Source organism: Spodoptera frugiperda, chromosome 29 (assembly GCF_023101765.2).
Source record: "Spodoptera frugiperda isolate SF20-4 chromosome 29, AGI-APGP_CSIRO_Sfru_2.0, whole genome shotgun sequence".
NCBI lineage: Eukaryota > Metazoa > Arthropoda > Insecta > Lepidoptera > Noctuidae > Spodoptera > Spodoptera frugiperda.
In genome coordinates, this window is record NC_064240.1 from 7,977,176 (window position 1) to 7,996,066 (window position 18,891).

At 33.5% G+C, this 18,891-nt stretch overlaps 1 protein-coding gene and 1 long non-coding RNA gene across 2 annotated transcripts in view; both read left to right on the forward strand.

Annotated features, from left to right (window-relative positions):
- Positions 1 to 18,891, forward strand: part of LOC118268361 (carbonic anhydrase 7) — a 28,871-nt gene that overhangs the window by 2,448 nt on the left and 7,532 nt on the right. The window lies entirely within an intron of this gene.
- Positions 563 to 1,436, forward strand: LOC126912716 (uncharacterized). Its single transcript, XR_007707378.1, has 2 exons — positions 563 to 718; positions 1,002 to 1,436. It is a non-coding gene; the product is annotated as an uncharacterized LOC126912716 (long non-coding RNA).

Genomic DNA, 18,891 nt, shown 5'->3' on the forward strand with positions numbered 1-18,891 from the left:
TGTGTAATCTGAATGAACCTAGGTACCTAGCTAGGTGGTACGTAGATACATGGGTATTTCCTGAATTAAATATAAACGATGACTAGTTATTTTAATAGTTTATTATTTAATACAACTTTAAAGTTATTTTACATTTCGCCTTTTATTCTCTGAAGTTGTACTTATTACCGACAAGTGGACATAGTAATGGAATGTTGATAACACCCACTCTTCAGTAATAGCTGGGAATCCGGGATAGATTAGTTTGGGGAAGCCGGAAATCGAACCAGAGACACCTTGCTCGGCAATCGCACTAATGGACACTTGCCTAGCTATTATCAGTTACGTTCAACTTTATGCATAATGCAATAGATCTAAACAGACACAAATTGGTCAGAATCTGTCACTTCAAGTTTTCAATTAAACGAATGAACAGAACGCTTATATAAGAAGTCTATTCAATGTATCGTGATATTAGAACCTGTTAGGACTCACTAATAGAACAACTTATCAATATAAATAGGCATTCAACACAACCTGCACTCCTACAGGCCTAGGATATTTTTTTATTAAACTGATGTTTTATTTTTACCGACTTCACAAAAAGGAGGAGGTACTATGTTCGGCTGTTTGTATGTTTTTTTTTTTTTTTTTTTTGTATGTTTGTTCATCGAATACTCCGTCAATTGTCGACGGATTTTCAAAATTCTTTTTTTGTTCGAAAGTAGATAGTTCTGAGGTGGTCCCATTGTCACCAAGTTAGGATCTGATGATGGGATCTTAGAGAAATCGAGGGAACTCCTCAAATATTATAGGGAACTATATAGTGATTTTGGTATATTCATCTAGAATTGAAGCATTTACAGCCAAAAAGTAACCTTTGAAGAGGTGGAACTGATGAAGAAGACCAGAAATGGCCAATGGAACTTCATACTCACAAGAAATCACAATAAAGTTATACTCCGTCAATTGTCGACGGATTTTCAAAATTCTTTTTTTGTTCAAAAGTAGATAGTTCTGAGGTGGTCCCATTGTCACCAAGTTAGGATCTGATGATGGGATCTTAGAGAAATCGAGGGAACTCCTCAAATATTATAGGGAACTATATAGTGATTTTGGTATATTCATCTAGAATTGAAGCATTTACAGTCAAAAAGTAACCTTTGAAGAGGTGGAACTGATGAAGAAGACCAGAAATGGCCAATGGAACTTCATACTCACATAGAAATCACAATCAAGTTAATTAAGTGACTGTGACAATACAAATAAATAAAGTAGTTATTGAGATAGAGAATTTTAACCGACTTTTTTAGTTGCGATACTGAGTATCGCAACTAAAAAGTGTGAAATAAAATACTTTTTACAAAAAAATAAACCGACTTCACTAAAAAAGTTAAAAATAACTTTAATTTCGGAAGTCGGTGTAACAAACAAATAATACCGAGAAACACCGACTTCCGAAATTAAAGTTATTTTTAACTTTTTTAGTGAAGTCGGTTTATTTTTTTATCTGAGTTTATTCTGACTATCAAAATAAGCGTCATGAAATTTCTGATTTGGGTCTAGCTTTTAAGTTCTAAAACTATACCTAACCAACCATTAAGTTAGGGCCTGATGATAATATAGAAATAGGCATCAAAGGTTATGGTACTAAAGCTAAATATTCACTTTAGTAGTACCTGTTTACCAAGGACGTCAAGATCGATGCTAAAGTTTAGGGCCATCATCCCAGTAGTTAAGTTTACGGCCGATAGATCAACGAAGTAGCTATCAAGTTATTGAATGCGTGCGTTCTTAATAGTGTAACAGTCTGTATCAGGCAATTTTAGTTCAAAATACGAAGAGAGTCTGAAACTCGTGCCTTCAGCGGCAGGTATCGATGTTATCAATTCTCTGAATGATTGCCAAAATTCGAAATTCAAGTCACGCTATCACGAATCACTAGACATCGGTAAATTATGTAATATGTACCTACCTGGTACAATTAATCAGGAGGCAACATTATCTAATAGGTCTTCTTCGAAACTTCGGTTTCGCCGTACCATATAAATAAGTAAAATTTAAGTAATCTTTTAGTACTTACACTTGCACACATTTGAGATAAATATAATAAAAACAAATCCCAAATATATTTCTACGTTTATGTATTTATATACTTTAGAAAAAAGACAGTTAACTAGCTGTATCTATTGATTGATAAGATCTTGATATGGCCTATAAGTATGTGTCAGCCTAAATATTGAATATTTAAGCGCTACTTAATCATGTTTAAAGGGTTGTTAAATCAAGGCCTATACCTGTAACCTTGGCATTATGATATAAAGTAGCAAACAAAGCACCAAGTCATGATATCACAACACGACAAACGAAATGCTGAATCTGAATTATAGATACAGTCTATATAGGTAACAGAACAAGGTACCAATAAATATTTTACGGTACACACATAGCTTAACACTTCTTCGTACAAGTAACTAAATAAGTATATCTAGGCATAAATAAGAAACAATTTTGATCTAATACAAATGGGAAAGTATTAAAACAATAAATATTAAAAAGGATATTTGAATATTAAAATTCACTTTAGTTTATAAGAAGACAAGAAATAAATAGTAGGCATGGGAGGTAAGCACATGTCTATGCGGCTTTGGGAGACTTACATACGATGGTGTATAGGACTAGGTAGAGATAAATCCTGATACTATCCTAATGTGTATTTAGATATCTACATTTTAAAGTAATTACTTAAATCCAACCCTATCTACAACACACGACTGCTCATAATCAGTCCTCACGCTCGTGGCCTATACACTGACGAAGCAGTTCATGTCAATCACTGTTGAATGAACCTAAGAATTACAATGCCGTTCGATATTTATTTATAGAGCCTCAATGCATTTTTAAACTGCTTGCTACGATACTTGTTCGCTAGGCATCGTGAAACGTAGAAGTCTACTGATGTCACTTTTTATATTCAATTCTTTTTTTTACTATACATGCTTACGTAGCAGGTACTTATAATTTAGACTAATTACATACATTAGCAAGATGCATGTTGATTTACTGATCATATATTTCATGTCAGCTTTCAATGCACGATTAACCTTCAGAGGTACCTTCTAAGCACAACACACCGAAATTACTTCTGTAACTCAAACACCATTGTTTGTTTCAATTCAACAAACGTTATACATAATTACTTATAAAAGCTGTGATTACTCTTGGTCCTAGTCCAACTAACATAAATACTTTTTACGGGTGTTTCTAAGCGCACAGCGCCAAATATCCGTTTAATTATAACGTTTAAACTGCATTAATTAACGTAATCTAGTGCATCCATCTGTATCAATTAATAAAATTAGGTATTTTGCACAAAAAATATGTTGCAACCGCAGGCAATGAACGCTAAAGGAATTCTTGGCAAACGATTTCAAGTTCTTTTGCAATATTGCAGTTTTCGCCTACTTACCAATCCAAATGTGGATAAACACTTTGTCAAGTTAAGCCTTATTGTTAATGGCGACATCAGCTGATATAAAATATATGATTTAAAAAATATTTTTTCAATGTCGCATGTCGCTGTCGGGACAAACTGGGCTGCCGTTATTGTTTAAATAAAGCACAACCACAGTTTATTGTAGCTAGATAATGGTTATGAATTCACGTAATAGATATTATTTTGTAATTACGGCACATTTACGTACATATAATTATGATAACTTACTACAATTTTGTTTCATATAATTTCGGCAATTGTCACGAAAAAAGTATCATTATGTGACAATTGTCGTTTTGTTTTGATTATAAAATTCCCACAGTCGCGGTAAGGTTTTCAAAACACTGTTCACGTTTGTAAAATATATTTAAAATAGCTACTCTCGCACGATTTCACCAGCTCTGCTTGGCTCATGTTGGTCGTAGTGTAATCGTTCTTCGATAAATGCACTATCCAACACAAAAATAATTACTGAAATCAGACCAGTAGTTCCGGAGATTTGCGCGTTCAAACAAACTCTTCTTTTAGAGTATAGATAAAATAGTATAATAGAATATAAAGTATACATATATTATGTACATATACAAGATAAATTAAAACATTTCAACAAGAATATTACATAAATATTACAACTACTACTGTAATATTATCTGCACTTGAATTGTCAGAATATATTTTTGAGTTAAATAATACACCCTGAGAAAACATTCCCAGGGTGTATTATTTTAAAAACAATAGAGCAGTGATTACGTCGAATCCTATCTTTGTGCATATAGTCCATTGAAATGTTACAATTTGAGGGCCGAATAATGCATTTTTTAGAGGACGCAATTTTATTTTTTGAACATGTAGGGGGGGTCAATAGAAGCTTAACTTGAAGTTTGTGGGGTCGCCACCCTTGTCCCCTGGCCGCCATCTTGGAAAAAGGGATGGAAACACTTTTTTTGCTATATCTCGGAAACTATGCATCGTAATAAAATTTTTAAAATCATAATTTGTAGAAAATTATTTTGCCTACAAATATGTTTATATAACTTTTTGCCCTAAATTAACAATTAAAGAAGTTATAAGTAAAAAAGTGAAATTTTTTTAATAAAATTTTCTCTTTTGCTCTATAACTTTTTTTTACATTTTATAAATAAATGGCTTCAGACCAATCTTGTAGAATATTTTTCGAGAAAAAATTTTCCCTACAACTGTTTTCAATTTCATTCATTAGAAACTCAGTTACAGCGCTCCGAAGTTAACCGGGTTCGTCAAATTAGTCCAGTCAAATAAGGTTAAATTAGGTAAGAATCTCGGAATGCGAGATACCCAGCTGTAAGTTTGTATATACTTGTATATTGACCCCCTAAAACTTGTCTCAAATCCATGGTATGTATGGTAGGGTGTAAGCAACTCTTAAAATTCAGGGTCAAAGGTCCCAAAAATCGTTTTTTTGCGGTTTTTTGGAAATATCTCATTTCCTATGGGTTTTTGGTATTTGTATTCATTATCAATATTGTAGAATACAAAATTCTCTACAACTTTTGTCTAAATTTTTTTTTATATGGTGAACCGTTGTCGAGTTAGAGGGCGGAGAACGCACGGTCAATTTTCCACTTTGGAAGCGTCTATCTTTCAAACAATTGAATTTGACGAAAAATGGTTTTAGAAACTATAACGTCTTTTTTAATTTCCTATCCATAACCAAGCATCACGGATAGGTTAGCTGAAAAAAAAATGACTGATGTGATGCAGTGACCGCGCGTTCTCCGCCCTCTATCTCGAAAACGGTTCACCGTATAAAAAAAAACTTAGTGAAATTTGTAGAGAATTTTGTTTTCTACAATATTAATATTGAATACAAATACCAAAAACCCATAGGAAATGAGATATTTCCAAAAAACCGCAAAAAAACGATTTTTGAGACCTTTGACCCTGAATTTTAAGAGTTGCTTACACCCTACCATATATACCATGGATTTGAGACAAGTTTTAGGGGGTCAATATACAAGTATATACAAACTTACAACTGGGTATCTCGCATTCCGAGATTCTTACCTAATTTAACCTTATTTGACTGGACTAATTTGACGAACCCGGTTAACTTCGGAGCGCTGTAACTGAGTTTCTAATGAATGAAATTGAAAACAGTTGTAGGGAAAATAAATTCTCGAAAAATATTCTACAAGATTGGTCTGAAGCCATTTATTTATAAAATGTAAAAAAAAGTTATAGAGCAAAAGAGAAAATTTTATTAAAAAAAATCACTTTTTTACTTATAACTTATTTAATTGTTAATTTAGGGCAAAAAGTTATATAAACATATTTGTAGGCAAAATAATTTTCTACAAATTATGATTTTAAAAATTTTATTACGATGCATAGTTTCCGAGATATAGCAAAAAAAGTGTTTCCATCCCTTTTTCCAAGATGGCGGCCGAGGGACAAGGGTGGCGACCCCACAAACTTCAAGTTAAGCTTCTATTGACCCCCCTACATGTTCAAAAAATAAAATTGCGTCCTCTAAAAATGTAAAGCTCATGTAACATTTCAATGGACTAATATCTGCGGAGGTATTATTCATTTACATGCCAACTGACCAACGTCACTAAAATAATTTAATGATTTATGTGAATGTTTTGTAACATGCTTTATATTAGCTAAGTAATAAAAAATAACAATCAATTAAGTATTATAATTGAATTTCCATGCAGCATTAGAAGTTTAGACAGTGATGAATAATACTAATCACCTTCAAAATTTAACTACAATTAAGGAGGTAGGTACCCATCTAATTGTCGCAGTTTACAAACTTGTCAAATATAATTTGTTTACAAACACTTCCCTCGTACCATCCTATGTGCATGGCCGTTACTAAACTCATCACAAATATTTTGACATCTTAATAAGGCATCAAACACCACTATTATTCCAGTGCTTTAACATAATAATATTTTGACACTAGTCAAATAAAATCAGTGTAAGTAATAATGTTTTTAGTCACAATATTCATTACGTTATACAGTCATTTGAATTCAGTATGGTAGGCATGTGAAATAGCTTACATAACATTCCTTTATTCTTGTGATTCTGAAACAAAAAATATGACTCTATTTTTGGAGAGAATATTCTGAGCAGCTACGGCTACGTACGTAGGTTAGGTACGCAAGAAATGTCTTTAGTTTTTACAGTAAGACAATAATTTATATGACTATAAGAAAACAACTAATTAACTATTGTCTCAGTCCTGCTCGTATCAGAACGATCTTCTGGGCAATCATCTCTTGTAATTTATTTTACTTATGTACGTAATTCACATACAACACATTATAAACGAGTACACCGTTGTATGGTGACTATTTACGTAGATCTTAAATATTTTTTTACTAAATTACTTCACGCAATTTGCACGTGGTAATCCTTTTTTATTTTAGACGGGTTCTTGTTTTTTACAGTTCCAAATTACTTTTAATTAACATTTTTTTAAATATCTTCTGTTCACGGGACCAGAAGGATCCGGAACTTTGGAAAACTAATGATAATCCCACGATGTAGTATACAAATGTATTCCTGCCTATTAGCATTTTTCAAAAATATTTTTTTTACATTACTTTATAGTTGTATATTAAGCGTTTTTAAAAATTGGTTGAAGAAAAGATCTCCTAAATCATCGAGAAGATTGGGACTCTATCAGTAATTCTAGAGCTCTAGAAGTTGGACTACTTGTAAACGATGGGTTTGTATTATACACACGGCCACGGAATCTGGAATTTTCAGGCTTCCCATTTACCACGGATCCTGAAAATTGTAGTCTTTAATTTTGGGCACTTATTTCTAAGCAGGGCAGTTACCTATTTCTTACACAAAAAGAAAGATAGCATACATGATAAATCATTCAATAGAAGCTATACGATTTGTGACCGACAACTAGTATTCGATAGTTCAGCAGTAGTCAATCAGTAAGACCACAGTAGAACTATTTCGCTATAATTTATGTCAGTGTCATGCAAAACACGTCCTTACCACCATGTGACGTATTAATATTAATGTTTATTTGTATTGTATTACGATTATAAGCAACATTAAAATGATTCATTGTCAGTTTATTGGTTGTAATAAAATAAATTAACTGCTGGTTACGTGGGGACTCTGGGAACACAGGCAAAATGATTAATTAGTAATCAAACGTGATCTTGGCTATATCCTACGGATGATAGATAAATCTGTGTGTAATGGGTAATGATAGGTCTATTAACACAATACAGTGTTTCTTTGGCTCGTGAACAATCGTAAACCAAGACTTGTACGTATCCAATTATTATTATTAGTAGATACAATTCTGTGGCTCTAGTGAAAAGGGATGTAAGTCTAAAAATGCAACTTTACAGGAGACGCAAAAAACGCTCCGCGCGATGTTTCGGTATTTATAGCGGTCAAACTGCTGCCGAATTAAATACATGTGATATGTTTTATAGGTAAACTTTTTATGCTCTTTGCTATTATGGAGTTATTTTTTATGTAAACTTAATAGTTTCCGAAATAGTGACTTATACCAACCACAAAATGAAAGCCTTAAGGGTATAGAATAAGTTATACCCCTTTACATTTAAACCAAAAGTTCATTTACACAAGTGAAAAAGGATACACATTTGGAATAATTTTTATGATAACTAAGTAATTCAATGGAATAATAAGTGATTAACTATCAGAAACACGTGTATTTGTTATAAACTTACCATCAACATAATTAAAATTTAAAAAATATGAAAAATAGTTACTTATTCCCTTTTTCACATTGATTATAGACAAGTTAAGGGGGACATAAAGACTTAAATATGAATCATTTTGTGTAACTTATATCTAATTTTGAACACAAGTAAAACTAAAAAAATACTTTATAGTGTTTTTTATTATGAAAATAATTTATAAAATCAATTAAAAAATAAAAAGTGTCATTCACACATAGCCCTTGGAGAATAGCTTTCGGAACACGGTGGTGTAGATTCGTCAGTAACCCAATCATCTTCGGTCATCATTGCCATATCTTTGTGAACAAGATCTATCAAACAATTAACGCGACCACGATCAGCAATTCAAAAACAAAATATTATTTACTATAAAAATATACCACTGGGAAACGCTGCAAAAACCTTTGGCGTATAAAGTGGATGTAAGTACGAAATCGAAAAGGAAAATTGGTCTACTTATACAACTTAGGCAGATTCCATAGCACGGTTCTAAACCTTAGTGGTTTTTTGGTTGCTATTTGTTATTTATTGTATTATTGTTTTGTGTAAATAATAAATAAAGTAAAAAAACTAATACTGAGTCATTCCCGCTCGTCCACACCCTGTCACCTCACGTCTAGTCTAAGAGTTAATAAAGAAAATATGAAAATTACTTTAAAAGTACATACCTACTAATTCTAAAGTATTTTTTGCGTATTTTATATTAAATGTATAGCATAAAATGTTTCACATTTTAATTTTACACACTGAGTATTGTATCAATATGAGTTTAATTACAATGAATATGTAAAAAGTTTTAAAAGATACAATCTCCTCGATATACTAATATTTATAATAAAAAATGTAAAATTAAAACATGACACATTTTTATGTTATAGTCAAAGTCAAAGTCAAAATCATTTATTTCAAATAGACCAGGAAGGCACTTTTGAACGTCAAAGCAAATATAATGATATTAATAACGTCTGTCTGTCGGTCAGTCTTCTAGTGAAGCTATTTGCTCGTTCCAAAGTGTAGATTCCTATGGAGAAGAACGAGCAAGAAACTCCATAGGTTACTCTTTTTCAATCAGATTTACAATACAATTCTTGGTTACATTGTTTCGATTACTTCAACTATGTACATTTAGTAGGTATAAAATACGCAAAAAATCTTTAGATTTATTAAAGAAATGTAGTTTTAAACTAATTTTCATATTTTCTTGATTAACTCTTAGACTATAGTGAGATGACGGGGTGCGGATGACTAGGAACGATGTGTTCTATACGTCCACAGAGTAGATGAACAGAACGCAACATTCCCAGTCGTCCGCAGTGCGGACGAGCGGGAATGACTCCTAATACTTAGTGATAACAATAATAACATAAAAAATAGGTCCGCAAGGCAGCTTGCGAGCGCGGTGAGCTGTTTGGCAGTGGCGACCCCACGGACCTGACTCCCGGGAGAGGCCCTATTTTTCGACTCCGGTTAGTACCTACGACTAACCGGAGAGGCCTCTCCTACCTCATTCTTGCCTTAACCGGCTGGTTTGAGTGGAGATTCGCAAGAGTGGAGTTGCCTTCAACTCCAACTCGGGGGAAGGATGTATCCCAGTAAGATGCTGGTCCCCTACCAGCATCTTACCTTGACCGTACTTCCGGGATTGCTCTAACAGCCGTGGGATGCCTCTCCTTCCTCAAGCAGCTCAACGTATGTTGCCCCCTTGTCGCTACATGCTAGCGGCCGTTTTCGGGGGCCCAGTAATTGAGTTTGCGAGTCACCCCCTGCCTGTTTATCCGTATGTATCAATATTGGTCAGGGGCAGGGGCCATAGTACCCCCCATAGTTAACCGGTTAACTATTCCACAGCCACCCACACCCATATCCCTATCATTTCTTTTTACCGGGGATTGTCCTTTGGTGTACTTCCATAGTGCATACAGGGATTCATATCGCCTTCAGGGATAATCGCCGGCTGATGTCCCATTACATTTAGATTAAAATTGTTCAACGGGCCTCTGCGAGTTGGCTTCGGCTCCTCGTATGCCTTCCAAAGGTCCGGGACCCTGTGGTCCCGTGATAGGAAAATAACAAACATAAAATAGTAATAATTAATAAACGGAATAACAAAAAAACACCGAGTAGTAAGTAGAATAACCTATGTCAACAAGTTACGACTCTTTACAGGAATAAACACTTATCATTCGTATTTAATTTTATTCTTGTAGGAAATATTATTAGAACAGAGACTAGAAATTCAGTGTAAAACGGTACATGTTGACTAAAATCCATAAAATTTTATGATAACATTGAAATATAATCAACTAAAATAAGTGGAAAAGGATACAACTCACTCGTGTAATTATCGATTTTCAAAAATAATAATCAATAAACGGAATAATAATAACAGCTTTGGTTTAGCAAAAAATGCATCGAGTAAATCGAGTTGCAGCGCGCTCCCCACCCACCCGCACTGTACCCCGAGTCATACATTCGTAACTTTTTTCACGTAAAATGAAACATACTCGTAGGATACAAATACAGTTAAATCGATTTAAATTTATTAATTTCAATATTAAAAACGTGAAAACAGATGTCAACAGATTTGTTTTAGATTTTTCTGTTTTATGTAGGTGAAAAGAGATTTATGTCTAGTAAAACCATTATTCACTAAACATTTTTTAAAGAACAAGTACACTTAAGCCGTTTTACGCCAAATAAAACGAAACGCTGGAAATCTATAATTAGTTAAATTCCTACTCACAAAGTAAAGATGTCATAGTTCTGTATAAAGAAATTTGAATATACTTATACCCGAACTTTCAATTTTTTTTTGTTTGAATTGAACCCTTTTGCACACAGTAACTTCTTTATTTTTAGAGATAGGTTAGATCCGTTTTCACCAATCGATAGAGCATTTTTTTCTGAACACTTTGGTGTACTTAACTCATTTTCGGCAAAATCGGACTTATACCCCTTTTCACTAGGGCCACAGAATTGTCAAGTTCACATGGGTAAGTAAGTAGGTAGGTACAAAAAATACATAAGTCTAATTATATCATAGTTTTTATTGCTATGTGGCATGCAATTTCCAGCAACTATGTGTGGTGATTTGATATTTAAACTTGAACAGTTAATTACAAGTTTACAACGTAAGTACCTAAGTAAGACGTTAGCAATGAGAATTTATGGTTCTATTAATTATTTTATCTTTTTTACCTAAAAGCATAAATTACTTGTAGACGTTTTATAGTTTAGCAATAACAAGATTAGTGTGTTCCTTGAAGTCCTGTTTTACAGGCAATAATTTAATAATTAACTGTTAGTTGTTCAAATCTTTAATTTACTGAGGAATTCTTCATTAATCTTAACTTGCAATCAATGTTAGTATGACGTGATTATTTTATATACAAACTATACTTACTACAAATACTTATAGATAGTTATATAGCCACACAAATACGCGTGGAACTTACAGCAACGTGATTTATCTTGACTAGTTAGTAGAACTTACGTAGTCGAATCCGGATCACGGATACATTTTTTTATTCTAACGTCCGGTAGCTTGCAATGACTCGACGTCATCGTCATCAGCATCTCCTGGCAATCAATATAGGTAGGTGCCTTGGTTCGTAACCACAATGATTAGAAAAACTAAAAAACGTGGTACCTAACTCAAATCAGTGTTGCTTTGTTATTAACGCTTGACCACACCGAGCATTGACACGTTCTGATGATGACGTAAGGTAGGTGCTTTAAAATTTAACGAGCATTGTAAACTGGCCTATCCCTGAGACGACCTGGAGGCTTATCATTATTATTTCAGTCAGGGTTTGCAGACTTATCAGTGGCATAGGTTTATAGGTTACAATCGCTCAAATGAGTTGTTTTAAGCACTAAACTCTAGAAGGATTGGAATCATTTGAATAATTATTTTTACCCAGATAATTTATTTGTTTACTAAGTTTAAGGACCATAAAAGAAGGCAAAATTACATGTTTTATTTCTTTTATTTGAAAATCAAGATAAAATAACAAAGGGTTGATCTTGATTTTAATATTAAATTCTAAATGTAGGGTTTATAAAACAATGACAATAAACCGACAAAACAATTAAATGAAGTTGTTCAAATTAATTACAAATTCAATTATTCTGCGGAACTGCGGAAGATATTTAGTATATGTAGGGTAACTTCGAATTCTAAGTATTTATGTGAACTAAATGAAATTCATACTAAGGTTATTATTCATTCATATAGGAAAACACTTCAATGCGTCAACCTAGTAGTTAGTTCCAACATATATTTATTTAATTCTATTAATATTGTATGATTACAAACAATCATTAGGTCGTAAAGCTGAGTTTTCCTGTCAATTCAGGTCATTGGGAAGTTCAATACCTATTTCGTTTTGGTAAATGCTATTGTAATGAGTTACAGTACCTACGTTCATTATATACTTGCAATAATTGCAATGGTAGGTAAATATTTATAATTAAATATGTATTTGTAAGGCAGATAGGCATTGGCCGATGCACTGTTGTTATACCTAAGTAGGTTTTGCCAATCAATACAGGTTCATATATGAAGAACATATGAGATCATTCCTATATGGACCAATAAATATACTTTATTGCAGACACACAAAAAGTGTAAAGTACCAAAGTGTGGAGATAAGTACCTACTTACCTTAGAGGTACCTCTACATAAGAGTCATTGAATGCTATGGATACCACTTATATTTAGACCAACATTACACAATATAAGTTAGGTACGTATACATATACTTATGTAGGTAAGTACTTTTACTAATGAATGATTTATTTAACGTCATTTGACTGATACATATATCCATGTATCCTTATAATTATTGCATTACATAAAATTACATTACATACAGAGCTATCAACGCTTAGGTAAATAGGTTGCTTTATGGCAGACGTGTTCCATGTAGGCCGTGACATCGCTTACCACCAGGCGAGATAGTGGCCAAATGTCGACCCATAACATCACACGTCAAAGAAGGTACCTAACTTCACCAAGTAAATAATTATTGTATTACTCATAAGTATAATATACGTGCCAATGCACATACATGAATTATATAAATAATATCCAATATTCACATAATAGAAATACCCATTACCTATGTCTAAAAATACATAGGTAATCATTTTGTATTGTATCTACATAATTAAATTAATTAATGGGTTTTAGAGTTTTTACATTGTGGTTGTATCTGTTAGTATCGGTACCTCATACCTAAACATCACATCATCCTAGCACGTATATGCTTATGAAGAGTCAAATTACCTAACAACGTAGATACAAAGCAAAATACGTAGTACGTAGCATTTGCTACGGGCCTGCATAACGAAACCAACCTCCGTTTCGTTAGGGGTTTTTTAATGAAACTTAAGATCGAGACATTTTTTTAGTGAGGATTGTAACATTGAGAGCTTCTTTGTTGTACATTTAATGTTACGGGTCACGTACGACGACCATAGTGCACATTTACAACTAATAAATGACTATTATTTTAAGAAAATAAAATTATCTATCTATATTATTTGAACAATTCGATCCAATAAAAGCTAGAGGTAATATATCTATTCCTTTAGTAAACAGGTTTGTTTAAAAAACCGCGGGCAAACTATAGTTAACAATTTTAGGCACGTGTAGAAATGTGTTGTGAAGGCTTCGAACACACTTGACTTTTTATGCTCCACGGATCTACTAAAATAGTTTTCTATTGTTTTTTGATACGGCGTGTCATGGTAACAGAAAGAGTTTTGTGTGTTCAGGGTGCGTTGTATGGTAAACAATGTAGGCTTGTAGGCTGTTGTACAAAATGTGTGGACCAGAACAAAGCAGTAGCTAGAGACCGGCTATCGTTCTCGTGGCGTTTTAATGTTTCGATTACATACTATAAACGTAAAGCAAATTCGTACTAAGGATACAGAACTATGATTAAATTCTGCTATAAGTAGGTAGTAGATAGATTTGCTCTGTCTCATACTTCTTTTCTCATAAAAAACTCAAGTGTTTTATATATAAATGTGTCATCATTTACCATATTAAATTCAAAGCAGATAATTGAAGGAGTTTGCCTGTTACTCATACGCAATATTTGCACATGAACCTCTTGAAAATACACTGATAGATAGCTACCTAGATAATTATTCATGATGATTCATTAATAAATCTAAGAATGTTTATGAAACTGTTCACATTGACATTCACATAAAGTTCCCACTATATGACTATATCTACATTTTATGTATGAAATATGTTGTTGTCAGAATTACAATAGGATTTAGCGCAACACTATCATGTCAACAATTTTATGTTTAATTCTTATAAATGTATATGATAGGTAACTACATCAAAACACCTACTTATACTATAGATACATGTAGAATTACTTTATTATTACTCAATAAATGTTAAATATTCTACTTACATAATACCGTTCATAAAAAGATATCTAAATGAAAAAAAAAACAAGCTTATAACATCTCCTTAATTTAGTTAAGTCAAGTTAATTAATTAGTAGGTACCTCTTCTTAATATAAAGACATGTATATATATATAAGGTACCGTTTCGATGTGACTAGTGTGTGAAGAATATCCACCATTAAGTTGTACATCTGTATGCAGGCCAGGTAGGTGTCAGTAAGTGGTGCAGTGACTTAGTCGCAGAGGTCATCGCCGGCTGAACTTGACTAACGGACCTCCGGCACAGATTACTTAATAATTCTTACCTTTACGGAAACAATTACATTTAATATAAAAATTACATGATATTAACTGCAACACGTATCAAATGAATGTGTCACTTTGATATTGGAGTCTGGCTGGATAGATTAATGACAGTAATAAGTATTCCACGGCTGTCCTGTCTCGTTATGAAATAAATAAGTTATTTAATAGCCTGGTTCTTGTAAAGGGACGTTTCGAGAAAAAACCTCGTAACGTTGAAGCGTCACGATTGCTCAAACCCAACTTTTATGGACTGTCGTCTTCACGAGCGGAGATAATTGTATCTTAAAATGTTGTTGGGTCGTGCACCACGACACTTACTTTTACTTTCGGTATTTTAACACATTTAAACTGTAAATAATTATCTACGAACTAGAATAACTTCTGAACTGATAATTAACTCAACTACCTAACTTAAAATTTGCCTACTTACGTAATATTTCCTAAAAAAATATAAGCAGAGTAGTAATTTGTGGTCACAATAAATGTTTAAGGTTTCAGCATAATGTATGGTTAAGCAATAATTCAAATTCAATTATACTATACCAATATTTATGGATAAATCAATAAGCACTTACATGCATATTCTAATATTCTACATAAGGTCAATATCTCCTGAAGTGGCATAACGTGCCGCGTGGTGAACTACGCAAGTTGAAGATGTCATGTCATTCACAGACGGATCAATGATATAAGACACCTTGGCCTAGTTGTCCTCGAAACAATACCTTGTAACTTCTAAAAAATACGCTTTTGGAAAAGTCAATAAACTATGGATGGCAAAGAAGAACAAAATGGCAGAGACGAGACGTTTGAAGTCGAAGCCAGAAGTTCAGACTACCTCATAAACATACTAGCCAAGAGAATCCGTAAGATCTTAGCAATGTTTTGTACCTAGCATAACATAATATCGCATAGCAAGGCATAATAAGGCCGCCAACCATCAAAATAAGAAACAGTGATCGGCGCCGGCGCATTGTTTCCCGCGCCAACTATTTATTTTAGAGCATGCATAAAATTAATTAGCCGGACCATTTAACAAATGAGATGAAAGAGAATGCACACCTCCTCTCGATTTCCTGTCGCAGTCACGGTCATAAATTTAATGGAAACTCAACGATTACGTAGATCACGTGACGTTTTAGTACTACCCACACAAAGCACGTACGCTATATATTATGTATCGTGTACAAAAAAATAATAAGCATTGTATTGATTGTTTTATTACTGCACTGATATAGTCAAATAAGTACTATACGAGCAGTTCGAGGCCCAGTTCTCATAACATTTGCGGTTCTACAAAATTATCCCTGTAATAATGCAAATAGGTAGAACTGTCATTCGATAGCTGGTAATCATGTCAATTTTATATGATTACTAGAATTACCGAGTCACTGTTTGAATATCAAACAAAGTTACGAATTTAACTATGATTTGCTTAGTACGTATGTATCTTATTAACGTAAGACCAGCTTTATTTGATTAATAATTAACTAGGTACAGTTTAGTTTTTTGTTTTTATTTTATTTTCCTAGTAAACCTTGTTACTACCTGAATATAGATTAGTACAGCTTACCTATCTCTGTGCGTATTTATTTATTGGGATAAAACATAACTGTATGATATTGATATCTTATCAAGAGGTTAATGATCGCTTTCTATTGATAAATGTCAGTAGATAATTAACACTTATAAGATGTTATAAGAAGAAGCGTTATTGTAGGGGTATAAACAACGAATTCAAAAGCCTATTATAATTATATATTCATCAACTGAAATTGTTATCACCTCATAACACAGTTCCTTGTTGTATCGATGTTACACTACACCGGCACACCGCCTACAGTAATTAAACGTCTCTATATTTAGTAGAAGTATCCCTTGAAAGTCAGGTCACCAACCCTGTAATTAAAAGTACCTTGGTGTTGGTTAGACCTCCTTGAAGGCAAAATACCCGACGGATGCCGGCGCCAAGGCAAGTTAATAACCATGTACCACAATAGTGGCGCGTAACAGTTATAAGTTAATACAATAGAACAGAACAAAACCTATTTGGTACGGTATCAACACCCAGACTGTTTCTGGGACCTTCGCTGCTTCTATGCCAATTAACGAATTAAAACAATGCGAAATCGTACAAAGCGTTTCACATCACGTCATACCACAAGACAATTGCCTTTTATGTCCGTTTAAAACCACGTTTATCCTTTTCATCGTACACCGTGTAAATAATAAACAATATTGTCATTGTATGTATATTTTATTTGCTTTCAAATGTAGCAGCTGGTTTGGAGAAAGCGTGGTATCGTGCACTCGTGATCACAATTGGCCTCGATCCTCTAATCCATGCAGTGCATCAGGATTCCCACCACGGAACAATATCATCAACGTCAAACGAATATTCTCTCACATGCCCATGAACATTGGCAGTTGTAAAAGGTCGCTAAAGCTATTATTGTCTCGAGTAATTTATTTTTATCAATGAATTTGATACGCGTCACTGGCTGTTACGGTATAACTTCGTTGATATACATTCAGTTTGCGATTTGTTGAACCTTTTAACCAAATATCCGTGGTTTGTCATTAATACAAACGTTAACTGCAATGATAAGATTCACATGACTCTGAAATAACTGGCGACCTTTTATCTTTTAATCAATCTTAAAATATTAGGTAGGTACATTTTCCTAGTGTAATAATTCACGGCCTTAAGTTATGTTTCTGGGTCGCCGAAAAAGTGGTGGAATAAAAAAAGATTGGTTCAAACCTTGAGCCGCCAGCACAAGGTGAATAAGAAGACATCGTACTCTTCAAGGTGAAAATCTTTTTAGGTTTGGGGACTTGGTCATCCTCTTAGCACGACCACGACCTAGTGTGGGTCCTTTGGTAGGAAACACACCCAATACTGCAGTACAATCCTGTACTGCTCCAATTTTGTTCGGATCAGACATCGCATCTTTTCTAATAGGCACTGACATTATTGTCAATCCTGCCGCGTTGATTAAAGATGCTGACCGAGTACAGTCCACTCCTAAATTGTAAGTAAATATCCGACTTCCGACTTACTGCCTGGTATGGATACATTGAAAGCCTCACTGAAGATGGTATAGTGACATCGCTAAATGATAGATACGTGAACTAATATGAACAATAAAATGCGGAATTAGAGACTTCATTGACACTAAGATATGTAGATACCGGATCTTGAAAAAAATCTATGACATAGATTAAAATAATTATATACGTATCTTAAGCTGATCTCCCGAATTTACTTTTATATATTATTTTTAACAATAAAGTTAGTGTTGCGTTGCCTCTGTTACCTAATAGGTAGGTCTATACTTGTAGAGTGCACTTTCGTATGTTCTCGTTTAACTAGTTTCAATCTAAATTGTAGATCTAACAAAAATAACTGAAGAATGATCTTATTATGCTATGAACTTACATAATCGTTATATCTAGTAGGAGTATGTATTAAACTCCGTAGTCCTTAGACTACGAAGGACCATGTGATTTTGCATGATTTCATTGTTAGCTAGTGAGATTTGACCTATTTAAATATTTTCTGACATCGGGATCTAGCGACGGCTTTATATGTCCTCGAGGGTACAAAGGAGTCTGCCATGATCTCCTTTAATGACTTAATTGACGATTAGAATATGGTTCTTGGAAAGGAAGTAGTATTTAAAATTATAGATAGGTACATCTCCTATCTGACTTAACTCCGATTAATTGATCGTTTACTTTTATGAATGTTGATATTCTTGACTTTCATAGATCTCGATGCTGCATTTAATTGCCTTCGGATGTAGTTTTCCGTCGTATTATAATGGTCATGAACGTAATCAAAGCTAGCCCTAGTGTGTAGGTATAGGCACGAAGTGTATGTGTGTGTTGTATTCAGGAAACCCATGGACCATTTCATAATAAGTATAATGACAATG